The 15,803-nt window shown below is 49.8% G+C and overlaps 1 protein-coding gene across 2 annotated transcripts in view; it reads right to left on the bottom strand.

Moving 5' to 3' along the window:
- CSGALNACT1 (chondroitin sulfate N-acetylgalactosaminyltransferase 1) overlaps positions 1–12,703 on the bottom strand; it is a 338,995-nt gene extending 326,292 nt beyond the window's left edge. Inside the window, exons 1-3 of one of the 2 annotated variants that reach the window (XM_027529738.1) lie at positions 12,522–12,703; positions 10,519–11,122; positions 8,848–8,949 (exon numbers count right to left, since the gene is read on the bottom strand). The gene's annotated coding sequence lies outside the window, so the exon portion shown is untranslated. The remainder of the gene's footprint in view (positions 1–8,847; positions 8,950–10,518; positions 11,123–12,521) is intronic. The other variant, XM_027529737.1, reaches the window with a different exon arrangement.
- Positions 12,704–15,803: the final 3,100 nt, after the last annotated feature.

Below are 15,803 nucleotides of genomic sequence, written 5' to 3'. Positions count from 1 at the left end.
GGATGAAGCTGGAATCGTTCAGTCAATTCGATTCATGAAGTGTATGGCCATCATTCCCATTTCTGATGCTGTAAAATCAACAGGAAATAAAAACGAGTCCTGTTGATCTTGAAGCAGGCACTGAGAGCTCACCATCCCAGGGATGATGTTCCACGTGTCACTCAGCCGCGGCTTGACAGTATATCCCATCTTCGTATTTCACGCGACTGTGGGCTCCTTGAGGTCAGAAACCCTTGTCTTCTTACCTACGTATATCTCTAGCACCGAAAACAGTGCCAGGCACTCAAAAGGAGCTCCCTAACCAAATTCAGGAAAACCTGAGAGTTGTACAGGTGTCATCACTGTCAGGGCACCTAAAACTACCTGCCAGCCGGCCTGGTGCCCAAGGAGACTGCACGGCCGGCCCATAGCGACCAGCAAGATGGAGACACGCAACCTGGGCTCCATTCTCGACGGTGTCATTCCACTTAGCACCTGGGTCATCTTAGACAAGCCCTCGCTGGGCTTCTTTCTGTTCTGAAAACCAGGAGATAGTCCAAATGATCTCAAATGTGCTCTTATTTCTGCAAAATACTGTTGGTCTAACTGATCTGAGAGATAACATTTCTCTTGATGTATGCTTGCTAAGCGGTGGTCCCCCCCAAAAAAACTTCCAACTCCAAAAAGTCACTGATAAGACCGTTAAATGAAGTCGACAAATCCTCCAGAATCCAAGTGCTCCCTTCAGATGCACGGTTTTGCCATTTGAAAGATTTTTAGTTCATGTAGACAGACTGGTGCCAGGCATTATTCTCATAGTGGATGGCTAGACTTTAGTCAAAGCCTCTCCATTCATTCTCTGACTCTCATTCCTAAGTGATTTAAGAGTTGCAATTATGCCCGTCCACCTCACATTGGCATTACATTTGCCCCCCTCGCAAATAACGAAACGGTCACGAAATCACTTACAGAGACCAGGGAAGAGAGTTTCTAAAAGCTGGTGCCTCCCACACACCTCCACCCCAGGCAGCACCCTCCACACAGACCCAACCATCACTTCCCGGTGCTTTCAGGAGAGCAGACGCGTCTAGATCCTGCATCTCCTCCCGCCTCCCCAGCATTTCTATCAGAACATGCGACTTGTGCTCGGCATAAAGGCCCTGAGGAGGCTAATGACAGCCCAGGCAATGGTCCAGACTCACTGTTGGAGGAAGAGAAAAAGGTGATTCCAGGGAAGCTGGATAAATTCTCCTGTATACCCAAGGATAGTCATAGAAAAACACACTCAGGATTTTTTTTTTACATCAGTGAATAATACCCTCTATACAAAGAAAACTCGTTTTTGAGACAACCCAAGGCCCAAGATGTGGGATCGGCTCACATGATCCAAGGGAGGAGCTAGTTGTAAGCCTGGGTTCTGGCTTCAGCCTCGAATCTGACTGATGGAGCCGTTCACAGTCCACCCACTTCACTGCTTTGATTCAAATGGCCCCTGAGTCTCCATGATCAAATTCCTACTTCAGGGATTAAGAACCTGCTCATGGTCACAGAGTCAGTCACCTGGGGAATCCTCTCTCTGTCAATCTAGAGTCCTTCTGAAGCAAGCTGTGTACACAGGGCTTCCCCGGTGGCGCTCGTGGTAAAAAACACGCCTCCCAATGCAGGAGACCTAAAAGACCTGGGCTAGAACCCTGGATCTGGAAGATCTCCTGGAGGAGGGGATGGCAACCCACTCCAGTATTCTCACCTGCAGAATCCCACAGACAGAGGAGCCTGGCAGGCTACAGTCCATGGGGTTGCAGTGAGTCGGACACGATTGAAGTGACTTCGCATGCCATGAGGAGGAGAGAAACAAAACAAAGAAAAACTCTGTAAATTGAGCTCTCTCTCATCATTCTGGCCCAGAAACCTATGGGCCACAAGTTCAGTGAAAAGACATAAAATTCAGTTCAGTTCAGCTGCTCAGTCGTGTCCGACTCTTTGTGACCCCATGGACTGCAGCACACCAGGCTTCCCTGTCCATCACCAACTCCAGAAGTTTGCCCAAATTCATGTCCATTGAGTCAGTGATGCCATCCAACCATCTGTCATCCCCTTCTCCTCCCACCTTCAGTCCTTCCCAGCATCAAGGAAGGACTCTCCCAACCAAAGAACACGCTTCAGATGCAAGAGTTTGCATGTCACAGGTACATCCAAAGAAATACCCCCCCAAACACTTCTCCTCTGCTGGCTTCTCATCACATAGGCACACACGTGTGCTCAGTTGCTCAGTTGTGTGCAACTCTTTGTGACCCCATGGACTGTTGCCCACCAGGCTCCTCTGTCCATGAGATTTCCCAGGCAAAAATACTGCAGTGGGCTGCCATTTCTTCCTCCAGGGGATCTTCCCGAGCTAGGGATTGAACCCATGTCTCCTGAGTCTCTTGTATTGGCAGGTGGATTCTTTACCACTGAGCCACCTGGGAAGCCCCTTATGTAGCCACACACATCTGTAAATAAATCTCACTTTTACACACAGAAGACAGCCAAAGATACCCTGGGTATTTTGAGTGATTTATGTCTATGATGTCTGAAAAGTATTTATTTTCTATCCATCCGTATGTAGAGTAGATAGGAAACAAGATAGGGTCTGCTACTATCCTTTGGGCAGCTCGTTGAAATAGCCAAGAGACACTAGCCATTCTTTCCATTTTTTAAATATTTACTTACTTGGCTGCATTGGGTCTTAGTTGCTTCACGTGGGATCTTTCACTGCAGGGCATGGACTCCAGGTGTGTTGCAAGGGCTCGGGTAATTGTGGTGCATGGGCTTAGCTGTCCCTTGGCACATGGGATCTTAGTTACCCAACCTCGATCAAACCGGCGTCCCCTGCATTGCAAGGCGGATTCTTAACCACTGGACCCCTAGGGAAGTCCCTAGGCGTTCCTTCTTTAACAACAAGACCCAGTCATGGTCTTGCCCCTCTTGGCCTAAGACCGTGACCTACATGGAGACATCAAGGGCAGTTTCACGGGGTCAGAGTCTACCCCCAGACACCTTACCATCGGGACATGTACACAGTGGAGAATCAGGACACCCTGGGGTAGAATCCCCTAGAACTTTAGACAAGAGTGCAACAGGCCCCGGGTGGACGCAGGAGCTCCTGGCCCCCGTCTTCCCTCCCGCCTTCCTCCCCGAGCAGCTCTGTACTCACAGCAGCTGACACCACCACATCTCCACCACGTGCCAAGTAGTCTACCAACATTGTCTAAATCCATCTGCCAGCTGGCCAATATTATCTTCATTTTACAGATGAGAAAACTGAGACCTAGAGAAATGCAGTGACTTGCCCAGGAGCACAGTTAAGAAAGGGTGGAGTAGGAACCTGGATGAATGGGCTCCAAGGCCCAGGTCCACCCCCAAGGTGCTGCCTCATCGCTCAGCCTACTTTCTCCCAGACATTGTCGCTTACCTGTGTGTGTGTGTGTGTGTGTGTGTGTGTGTGTGTGTGTGTGTGTGTGTGCGTGCACACTCACTCAGTCACGTCTGACTCCCTGTGACCCCATGGACTGTAGCCCGCCAACCTCCTCTGTCCATGGGACTCTCCAGGCAGGGATACTGGAGTGGGTTGCCATTTCCCTCTCCAGGGGATCTTCCCGACCCAGGGACTGAACCCACATCTCTTGGGTCTCACTTACTAGAGCGATCAGGAAACATCCATTCCACTCAGCTCTCCAAGAACCTCGGGAACCAATCTGGATTTCATGAGCAGGATTCCTCTGCTCCCCACAAAGCTAACCTTCTGTAGCTTTTTTAAAGTCTGCTTGTTTGTTTCAATACACGCTATTAATTCTATTAAATGGGCTTTTGAAAACTACAGTAGCTTGCTTTAAACAAACGGTTCCCTGATTCAGTACCTTTTTAAACCTTCTTTGAATTTTTTTTTAAACCCTGAATCAAGCTTCTCTTGCACCTGGGCAGGTTCTGTTTGCTTATCCACAGAAGCGCTGGTTTATGACCATGTGCCAATGCAGGACAAATGAGTCAGGGCTCCTGCTCCCTGGCTGAGGTGCCGTTCCCAGACTGTAATGATTTTGTGAAGCCTGCATTCCATCCTTACCACACATGGCATCTACCCCGGGACACCAAACAAGGCGGCCCATTATCATAAAACCACTGGGAACATCTCCCCGAAAACACCCCCAACCTGACAACACAGCCCACGCTACAGAAACACCAGGAGGACCCTGACCGGCGCCCCTTGAGCCTGGCACCCTGCCTCACCAGGAACAGATCTGGGTGTGTTTAACCGAATCCCCAACTGGAATAAGCAAAGGCTTATTCTCTTGTTATACCAGTGAGCCCTTGAAGGCCTGGAGTGGAAACTGGCAACAACTAATCATTCTGACTTGGCTGTTTGCTGGGAGAGGCTGCGGTGCTCCTGGAAAAACCCTGCAGAGGGAGGCCAGGGAGCTGGGAGTCTGTAGCCGGCCCTGCAGCACAGGGGGGGCAGTCTGGGGGTGCTGCACGCCACTCCTCGCGCCTCTGCACAGCCGCCGGCCCGCACATCTGAGCCGCCTGACCACCCTCGTGACCCTGAAAACAAGCTGCTCACGTTTCTGCCTCCCCTTCACCCAGATCCCAGACCCCTTCCACTGAGCCACTCTCAAATTCAGATGTGGCTTGTTCCAATTTTCCTGAGACCCCAGTTCTTGGCTGCTCCTCCAAAAGACCCTCATCCTCATCCCTGGACCCCTAGTCGCCTATCCTGGGCTCCAAGCCGCCCTGGATCCCTGGAATTCATCCTCCTCAGGGCTCCTGGGTAGCAACCCCACATGGCCGAAGCCCTACACGGGACCAGCTCACAGGTCACTAGGTGCCCGGTCTGTCCCAGCCCCACAAGGAGAGCCAGAAGGAAGATTCTGAGTCATTCGACCTGGGATGCTAAGCATCTTTATCTCTACCACCCCCCATAATGGGGGAATGGGAGGAGAAGAGACAGGTGGGAAAGGCAAAGAGGCAGGCACCACTGTAGGTCAGGACTACCCACTTCTAGGGGTCTCATGCCTTCCCCATGCATCTCATTTAATTTCTGCAACAGCCAACAGAGTACTATCATTCCCCATTATGATATATACACACATACACACATAGGTTCCTCATCACATACACACATACACACATACATTCCCCATCATGTACATACACACATACATACATTCCCCATCACGTACATACATACATATACACATTCCCCATTATGTACCTGCATACATACATTCCCCATCACGTACATACGTACATATGTACATTCCGTTATGTACATACATACATACATTCTCCATTGTGTACATACATACATTCCCCATTGTGTACATGCATGCATACATACATTGTCCATTGTATACATCCATCCATCCATCCATCCATTCTTCATTATGTACATACATGCATGCATATATACCTTCCCCATTATGTACATACATACATACATATATTTCCCATTATGTACATACATACATTCCCCATTGTGTACATACATGCATACAGACATACATTCCCCATTATGTACATACACACCTACATACATTCCCCGTTATGTACATACATTCATACATACATACATACATTCTCCATTATGTACATACACACATACAAGAAACTAAGCTTCAGACATGTCCACCGATGGGACCCAGACCCCTGGTCAGTGAGCAACACAGCTGAGATCCAACCCCAGCAGCGCCCCCCCACCGAAAGGCCTGGCGCTTTCCTCTGCCCTGCAGCCTTCCACACCTTTGCCGTCTCTTCGGTGTCTGGCAGAGCACCTTCAGAAAAGAGGTGAGAAGTTTCTGTTAAGTGAATGCATGAGTGGTTGACTGCAGCCTTCACACCTGAATACTCTGCCACCCACACGCTGGATTTTATCCCTACATCCCACTCACACCACACCTACGAAGCGCCTTGTTAAGACGCTGAATGTTGTGCAGAACCAAGTTGTGCCGCACTGCATTGTGTTTCAAGCTACTAGGAAAAGCCACATAAAAGGATCCACAAATAAAAAGCGCTGAAGCAGACCTGCTGATAACAGTTTATTTATCATCGTGCTCCATCGGGTCTAGAAAAGGATACAAACACAAGAATCTAAGGAAAATCAATGTTTTCACATTTTGCTAACCCTCAGGACACGAAGACGTTTTCTGAGCTACCAATTCAAGGAGTACTGATGCTGGAAAAGAGCACAGAGTGGGAGACATGGACCCACGGCCCAGGCCGCCACCTGAGCTGCCCTTGTGCAGGTAACTCGCCTCTCTACATCCTGGTTCTCTCATCTGCAAAATGCAGATAATAAGAGTGTGTCTTTCGAAGGTTGCTGTGCTGGCAAAATGAGTAACTCCTGGCCCGCATTTAGGAGAGAGGCTGCCACGTGGTTAAGGGCTCTGTGTGAGACATTTTTGTCATATGAAGAGAAGAACTATAATGGAAATGCAGCAAGAAATCGGAAATGAATGAATCACTTGCTTCTGCACACACTATTAAAAGCACTAAGCTCACCTGAATCCTCTGTTCCAGATGCTGTGCCTACCCGCATGCTCTACCCTGAAAGCAATGCTATCAGGAATAAATAATAGCAACCACCAGCATTAGTGATGGTACATCTCTCATCAACCAGGTGCCGGCACTGTTCTAACTGCTTGAACAGGTGTAAGCCTCTCACTCAGTTGTGCAGCCTGTGCCCCCAAAAGAGTGCCCCGCAGGAGGGGAGCAGGCTGAGGTCACACTCTGTTTCCCACACTGTGCAACCTGGCACGGATGCTCCAGCTCACAGGGCATCTTCTGGAATGGCAGCAGCCTGTTCACAGATGTCAGTGGACACACAACTGAAGCAAGTTTCTAAAGGGCGGGAGACAGAAGCAGAAGGTCACCTTTGCGAGTACCCAGCACCTAGGTCAAAGGCCGTCACCTTAGTAAGTTCATTAACGGAGTAGATGCGGATTTCCCCCAAGCACCAGGGTGTTGTGCTCTGCTCAGTCCCTCAGGTATGTCCGACTCTTTGCAGCCCACCAGATTCCTCTGTCCATGGGATTTCCCAGGCAAGAATACTGGAGTGAGTTGCCATTTCGTCCTCCAGGGGATCTTCCCGACCCAGGGATTGAACCTGCATCTCTTGCATCTCCTGCACTGGCGGGCGGGTTCTTTTGAATGGCCACTAATATCAAGTTGAACGGCGTGTGCCCACGTGCCTCGGTGTCCAGTGTAAACAGACAGCTCCCATCCCCCTCCTCCCTGTTTCCCGCTTCCCTCTTCCTCCATCAACTCAAATATCCCTGGGTGTGGAAAGGAAACAAAGGATCAGACACGACCCCGGGATAACCAGACGTTATGTTTCCCACTATCTGAAAACAGCGACTAAAATGATCTGTGCAGCAAAGCAAAGTGCCACTACGTCACAAGATCCAAACAAACTTTTCTTTGCCAACTCTAGCGGTGCTGTTTCCGTACACCCAGCACCACCCAGGCGCAACTTCCTAAAAAAAGACTCCCAGGTGTAAACAGGAGGCTCCTCCCACCCCGGGGAGGAGTGGGAGGAGCTGACCCATCTTGGTCAACTCCGGGGCTCCAGACCAAACACAAACGCTCTGCACACGGCTCTACACACACATCGCTGTGGCTGAGCCTCAGAGGCCTTCTTGGGGGAAGGGGGGGGGGCGTGAATATGGGGAACCCTCACTGCTGGATGTCTGAGGGCCACCGCAGCACTTGCCCAGCTCCAGAGAAGAGCTGTTGTGCAAACAGGATCTGGGTGACTCTGTGACGTGCTCAGAATCCTAAACACAACCCCCAGACGTTAGCTTACTCGTGGAGAAGGGATAATAAGAATGATCTACGACCTTCACGAAGCAGTTATTCCTCTTCCCCAGTTCTTAGTAATGATCTAGACTTTGACAGAAAGGCAGCAAAGACGAGACTGCCTGGTTTTAAAGGGTCGCCACGTGACATGTATCCAGACACACTGCAATTCAAAAAGATACATGCACCCTTCTGTTCATAGCAACACTATTCCCGATAGCCAAGACACAGAAGCGACCTAAGTGTCCATCGACAGATGAATGGATAAAGAAAATGTGGTACATATATATACACATCGGAATACTACTCCGCCATAAAAAAGAAGGAAATAATGCCATATGCAGCAACAGAGATGGAACAAGAGATTAGCACACCAAGTGAAATAAGTCAGAAAGACAAATACCACATAATATCACTTATAAGTGGAATCTAAAATAGGACACAAATGAACGTATGTCTAAGAAACAGAAGCAGACTCACGGACGTAGAGAACAGCCTTGGTGGTTGCCAAGGGGGTGGGGGCTGGGGGAGGGTGGAGTGGGAGGCTGGGGTCAGCAGATCTAGGCTTTTATGCAGACAATAAGGTCCTACTGGATAGCAGGGGAACTATAGTCAGTAGCCTATGATAAACCATAATGGAAAACAATATAAAAAGAATATATATCCCACTCGCCCTGCTACAGAGCAGAAATTAACACGTCCAGTAAAAAAACTGAAAAATAAAAAAGTTCCATCATGTGAAAATCAGAATCAGAAGTCTGCTGACTTTTCTGAACTGAGAAGAAACCCCTCGATAAGATTTGGGGCCTGCAATGCACTGAACTCTTCTGTAACTGTTGTTAGTTTTACTTCACCCATTACTGGTATTTAGTTTGTCACTGTAATTGTAATTTTACTAAAAAGTTGAAAGCACAATATTTGCTTTTTCTCTCACAAACAATATGTCAATATTTTCGGTCATCATGTTTGCTTACATACCTTGTCAGTGTTTTTTTCTACCAAATAGCAAATTCCATCTGACAAATAAAAACACCAACACACCTTCAAATCGTCCAATAGTGTCAAGCCTGAGTAGCTTCATTCAGGAAATAAGAGGGCTTGTCAAAAATTCCCAGAAGAAAAATGCTTTTCAATGGTACATTCCTAGAATATAATAAAACATATTTTCATGTGTGAAATTTCATGTGGCCACCTTTTAAAAAAAGACACTTACAGCTTCTGCTGGCCAAATAAATTCCTTGAGAAGCAAGTTATTAACGCTCCAAGTACCAACTGAGGAAACAAAGCAGTATTAAGCACATTAAAATATAAAAATAAGCTCAACCAAAAACATACTCTCCCTAAACTCTGAAAATACTAGGCCAAATGCATAGATTTGAATTTTTAGACAGTTTTTAAAATCATATATTGGAATATAAGGATATACAAAGCAAAAATCCCAATTCTTAAATCTCCTTTAAACCTTTAACTTAAAACTTATTCTAAAAGGGTACCGAATCTGACATTTAAGACCACCTGCACAGACTTTTTAGGCCTTCAGTAATGCTTCTCACACAAGGTTGTCCTTTTCCATGTGGAGAACCCAAGAAGTTCAGTTCCTTTGCTATTGATACATTACAGCAGGGGTCCCCAACTCCAGGATCCAGTGCCTGAAGATCTGAGGCGGAGCGGATGTAATCAGAATAGAAATAAAGAGCACAATAAACGTAATCCGCTTGAATCATTCCAAAACCATCCCCTGCCCACCCCTCAGTCCGTGGAAAAATTGTTTCCCACTGAATCAGTCCCTGGTGTCAAAAAGGTTGGGGACCGCTGCATTAAAGGACAGAATAATGGCAAAGAACAGCCTGGCTGATACACTATGCAGAGGGGGCCCCTAGTGGTGGAGCCGCTGCTCCGACTCGGCTTTGCAGTTTTTCCAAGACTGCTTCACCACCAGGGCAAATCGATAGGTAATAAAGTCTACCTCAGCTGCCTTCCATAATAACCTCTATTAGCCCGAATATACAGTCGAGCCATCATTTAGAATCCCGAGGTGCTTTCACTAGGAAAAAAAAAAAATGTGACTTGAAGAATAACTTCATTACATCCTGTCCTTCAAATCCACAAATATTTATGAAGCCCCACCTTGCCAGGCCCAAGCTGGCCTGGAGACACACGCTAGAAGCGAGAGCCAGCACCGGGCACTTTCCCGTGCTTTCTTTCCAACGTGACACCATCACACCAGGGACAGAGCTGGAGCGCCATGAAGACTAGGAAGGACAACTCATCCACCTGTGACCTCAGGATGAAATCTCCTAACAGGAAAAACCTGTGACCTCATGATGAAATCTCCTAACAGGAAAAACCTGTGACCTCAGGATGAAATCTCCTAACAGGAAAAACCTGCAGTATCGCCCACCCCCACTGTTTCCAAACACCCAGACAGGGCGGCATCTGAGGTTCTTCAATCAAGGGCACTTGAATGAATGGATGGGAAGGAAGGTGGCAAGGCAGAAGGAAGTTTAAATGAAAAACAACTACACCGAAACATGCCAGACCTAGGGGTTCCTAGAAGTCAAGGAAGACAAGAGACAACCTTTCCAGAGCATTTACTGTGCTCCTGACGCCAGGGGTAAGTCCCTAAGTGTTATTTCCTTTTCCCTAACAGCTTCATAAAGTGAGGGATACTACTGGCTTTTAACAAAGTGGAAACCAAGGCTGTGAGCTTACCCAAGGTCATACAGTTAACAAAGGGCAGGCTGCTTGGAGACCAGAAGTCTGAGATGGCAAAGCCAAAGTTCCCATCACTTCAGTTTCATCTGGCGAATCCAAAAGCTGGAGATTTTGCTTTGAAGTTCATTAATACAGTTTGCAGTTTGGAACACAAAGATGAACAGAATTAAAGCATTTCAATACCATACACTTTAGAGCACATACAGGATGGAAAGAACCATCACATATTTCAAACGTTATGGCCCATCTCTGGTTTTCCAGGAACCGACCTTCTCTGGAAGCACAACAGGCCACCTCACATCCTATTATGCACCGATTCAATGGACGTGAACTTGGGCGAACTCCGGGAGACACTGAAGGACAAGGAGGCTGGCCTGCTGCTGTCCACGGGATCTCAAGAGAGTCGGACACGACTTAGACCCTGAACAATACCACACGTGTTCAAATCCGCTTCTAAAACTAAAGCTTCACGTTCTCGCTTTATGCTTCTATATCCAAGTTTGAAAGACTTTTCTTCTTCCAATTAGCAACATGACGGCGCTGCGCACGGCTTGTTCATAACGTTCATTGTGGCCAGTAACGCGACGGTAATTATGACTTTCTGGAATGAAAATGTGAACAAAATACAAGAAATCCGGCACAACTGAATTTCAATTTCTAGTTAAAAAAAAAGACGTGAAAGAACAGCTAATTATCTTTATTATCTAGACTTCTCCAATGACATTAAGTAAAAACCACTCCGAGGCTTTGAAATCAGAATAAAAGTGGAGTTTGCGAAATACCCCTCTATCATGAATTGGTGCTTCCCAGGGCTCGCCGTCTCGGCTTGCACGCCGCTGTTCTGCCGCCTCCTCTCCCGTCCCTTCGCTCATCGATGAAAAGATAACTTCAAAGTCCCCGACGCCCGTGCAGGTGCAGGAAGCGCCGCGAAAACAACAACTTTGGGAGTCTTTGTAGCGCCTTCCTCACCCACCCCCGCCCTCCGCCCCACCCCAGACCAGTGCCCTCGAGTGACCTCCGCCCCACCCCAGACCAGTGCCCTCCACGGGCCGCACACGGCACTTCCTCCCAGCACCCCGGATCGCGGCGACCCTCGCGCACGATCGCCCCCAGCCCAGGTCCCAGGCCAGAGGGCCGGCTGTCACCAGCCGCCAAGGCGCGCCCCCCCGCGCCCTCTCCATCCCAGCGAAGACGACTCGGCGCGGAGCAGCAAAGCGGTCACGCGGACACGTGCAGAGGCTACTTTTAAAGTGGGTGTTCGAGAAAGTCATTAAACAGCTAAATGCCGCCGCCGGAGGCTGGTGAAGCCAAAGGGACCCGGCGCGGCCGCGCCCCGACCCCTCCCGGGAAGCCTCGCCGGCGACCCCGCGCGCCCACCTGCGGGCGCGGCGCCTCGCGATCGCAGCCGCCCTCGCCCCTCTCCTCTCCCTCCCCTCCCTGCGGCGCGACCCCCCTGCGCGCAGCCCTGCCCTCCGCTAGCCCCCCGGGGATGGCGAGCCGGAGGGCGCCGGGACGCCCCCGCGGCGCCCGCGCCGGGCCCGGGACTCACTGCGGGGCGCTGCCAGCGGCTCCCAGCGCCGGTCGCTCCTCCTGCGCGGCGCCGCGGGCTCGGCTCCACCTCCCGCTCCGGCGGCCGCCGAGCCTCCGGGGACCCGCGGGCGGGGAGCGCAGGGCCGCCGCCAAGCCCGGAGCCGGGGCTGGGGCTGGGGCTGGGGGGCGGCGAGCCATGGGCGGGGCGGGGGGCGCGCCGGCCCGAGCGGGTCCCCGCGCGCCGGGCGAGCCTGAGACCACCCCGCAGGTGGCGGATCCGCGCGCGCCCGAGGCCCGAGAAGTTGCGGGAGGGGCGAGGACGAGGCGGCAGCCGGGCTCCGGCCGAGAGAGAGAGGGTCGGTATCTCCTCGGCAAGGGTGGTCCTTCCTCTTTCCGGACCCCCTCCCTCCCAACGGTCTGGCCCCTCGCGGCTCTGGGCGGCCCTCCCAGCCCTGGGCCGACTGACTCACCAAAACTTTGCAGACGGCGCTGGGGAGAATTAATCCCGGAGTCGCCGTCTACGCGGCCCTGGGGGGTTAGGACGCCCGCCGGGAAGAGACCGTGTACTCGCCGCGCGCGAAGGTCGGAAAGCGGTGAGCCCCGAGCCCCGCCGCTGCGGGGAGTGAGGTCTGCAGGGACCCCTGACGGCCGCTGGGGGGCCGCGGAGGGAAGTGGCGGGGCGGAGTGGAAAGCAGGCAGGAGAGTGTTGAGAACGCCCCCGACGCACACACATGCCTTCGGGGCCACGGGTGCCCTGGACTTGTAGGTTTTCTGCGTGAGGCGGAGTTTGGGGATATCTTGAACCCCGGTACAATGATGGAGACTCGGGAAGGCCAGTGTCCTGCTGGAGAAGGCCGCCTCTCCACCTGCCATCCCGTCTGCAGAGGCCTCGCGGCTGCGCCAAGGCAGGACCAGAGCTAAAACGCAGCCCTCTGGCTCCAGGTGCCCCTTCCACCGCCTGGCCAAGCGGAGCGCTGGAAGTCCCCAGGCCGAGGACTTGCGGGCACAGGGCAGCGGTCCCGGAGGCAGGCACCTGTTTGCCTGCAGGAAGCAGGCTGGCTGCCAGACTGCTGGCTCCTGGGGATGCTTCTTGGGGGTGCTTCGATGGCCCCCAGCCCAGGCGAGGTCATCCCTCTTCCAAGGATGCCCTGAGACGTCGGTGGCTCGGCCCCCAGCCCCCACACCCTTGAGTGAGTTACCTCGTGATGAGGTCCCCACAGGAACTCAATTGTGATTTGGGAAACAGTGGGGGAAGCAAGCGTTTCCCAAAGGAATGAAAAAGTGTCAGTGTGCTGCCCCCAAAACGTGGCAAAGCGATGGAGGTGGTCAATACGTAGCTAACCGGGCACCCACGCATATGTGGGTACAAGTCATTGGTCAAGCCTCCTCCATCCATGTCAAATGACAGTCCCCCTGGGAAGATGGAGGCCCCCATGGAGGCTGGGTTAGTGATGAGGCGTGTAAAGATTAGAGCCAGCACCACCAAGCCCTCTGGGGAATAAGGAACCTCTTCAGAGCCTTCCAGCTGTCACCAACATCCCCCCCTCTCCAGGCAGTGACAGGTGGATTGTTAAAGCATTGATTTTCTTTCCTCTGCTGAGGTGTCTGCCATCGCTCTGTTCAATGATTTACTAGGGTTTAAGTGCAGAATCTGGTTTGGAGGATGGACCAAAAACTTGAGCAGGGGCTGCTGTGCTGGACTCCAGGAGACTCAACTTCTAGGTCATGGGGACTGGCCGTGGGGAAGATAGGGGGCACCCCCTGTGGCTGCAAGTGTTTCTTTCCCTGTCCTATACAAGGAAAAGGGAGATCAAGTCAGGATTAATCACCTTTTCTCCAGGGATTGTAACACACCTGTCAAGGTATCTGAAGAAGTTTTCCAATCTTTCTCAGTTAGATACTAATAGATCAGCACAGTGATCTAGGTATCAATATGTTTCACATCGACACACGTCTCGAGTCATGAAGGGCTGGCTAAGGTGTATTTTCACAGTAGTTAGTACAATAATGAAAAAATAAGACAGCTGAACAATGATAAAACTACAAAACTAAGTCATAGCATAATGTGAGAAAATATAATACTTTTTGTGAGTGTGCTACCCGGAAAGAAAGTAGATATTATTTTGGTAATTATGTAGTAGATACTATTTCGATTATATAGATTATTTGGGGGGTACTGTTTCAGAGGGGGCACTGGTATGAGGTGGCGTGGATTATCCTTAGTCTCTCCCAGGGACAGAAACAGAACTAGGGAGAGAGCATCCTGCTCACGCCTGTGGCTCCGCCCTCTACGATGGATGTCGCCCAGCAGAACCGGGACAGTGACAGCAGTGGAAGGATGGGTTCCCTTAGACTTTCTTGGTTTTCTACGTGGGTTTCAGCTTTTAGCCAACGTGTTCTTATGTAAACGTTTTTCACAAACAGAGTGATTTAGGATTCAAAATATGTGAATTTCCATAACCTATTTATAAAAGTGCTACCACCTTTACAGGTCCTGGTAATGTTGTTTAAAGTACAGAAATACACAGAAAGTTCTGGAAATAAGGAAGATCGTGATGCCAGAGTGATTTTATCCTCATGGGTGTGTGTGGGGGGGGGGAAACTTGTCATATAAAAACATACTGTACTAAGATACTATAGATCCCACACATATGCCACTCGGCCAAAAAAAATTTTCTTAAACTAAATAAAAGGAATATACAGCATATCAACTGAAAATTTTATATGGGAAAAGTAACAAATTTTTTAAGTGAATAAAAATGCATATACTGCAAAACAATACATACGATGTCAAACTTTTATACTTAGAAAATACAAAATATGTATAGTATAATATGTAATTTGTTTAATAACCGTTTCAGATATATACTGCATAGGTACTAAGCTTTAAGTACAAAAATATTTCACCCAGTTCAAGGTCAGACTGCTCGGCCTTGCCAGGATCCTTGAGAAGCCGGACCCAGAGCCATCCAGGAGCAGAGGAAACAGTTGTGAAGCCCACTCATTAAAACTCAATTACTGTTTTACTAAGAGACGCAGTCAGGCGGTCACTCAAGTGTGTTGACTCTTCCTTTAAATAGCTCTAATAATCAGGGTTATCTGATTCTTAGATCACAGCAACTGTACTGTGGAGTCAGAGGGACTCATTTGATGGGCGAGGTCTGTTGTGCTCAAGTAGGGATCTGGGCGGTGCAAGGGAGGAAGGGGCAGGGGTGGGGGGATGCAAGGTTCAGATTGGCTCTAATTATAGTCCATAGCATCTCGCACATATGCAGTGTATTTCCAAGTAGATTTTCACTTAAACTGAGGAAAATAACGTGACCTAAAAAAGCAAGCTTTGTTTTTCTAGACCAAAAATCACACACATTGAAGACCTCATTCCATAAGCCCTGCAACTCAGAGTGGAGGGGCAATTAACATGTGTTGACTGGGGCTTCCCTGGTGGTCCAGTGGCTAAGACCCACCCTCCCCATACAGGGGCCAGGGTTCAATCCCTGGTCAGGGAACTAGATTCCACGTGCCACGACTAAGATCTGGCGCAGCCAAAGAGGTATATTTTTAAAATAATAAAATGTGTTGACTGAGTAAGGGATGCTTTAAAAAAAAAAAATTGAGGGAGGCCTTGGTGAGAATTTTGGATTTCATTCCAAGTGCGATGGGGAGTCTTTGGAGGGTTTTAACTTGGGAACGATGTGATCTGGTTTACATTTTCCAAAGATGACTCTGTTATGTACAAGAGTGACTCAGCAAGG

The sequence above is a fragment of the Bos indicus x Bos taurus genome, chromosome 27 (assembly GCF_003369695.1).
Source record: "Bos indicus x Bos taurus breed Angus x Brahman F1 hybrid chromosome 27, Bos_hybrid_MaternalHap_v2.0, whole genome shotgun sequence".
NCBI classification, from domain to species: Eukaryota; Metazoa; Chordata; class Mammalia; order Artiodactyla; family Bovidae; genus Bos; species Bos indicus x Bos taurus.
Note: the sequence above shows the minus strand (reverse complement) of the source record. Positions and strands in the feature narration are given on the sequence as shown.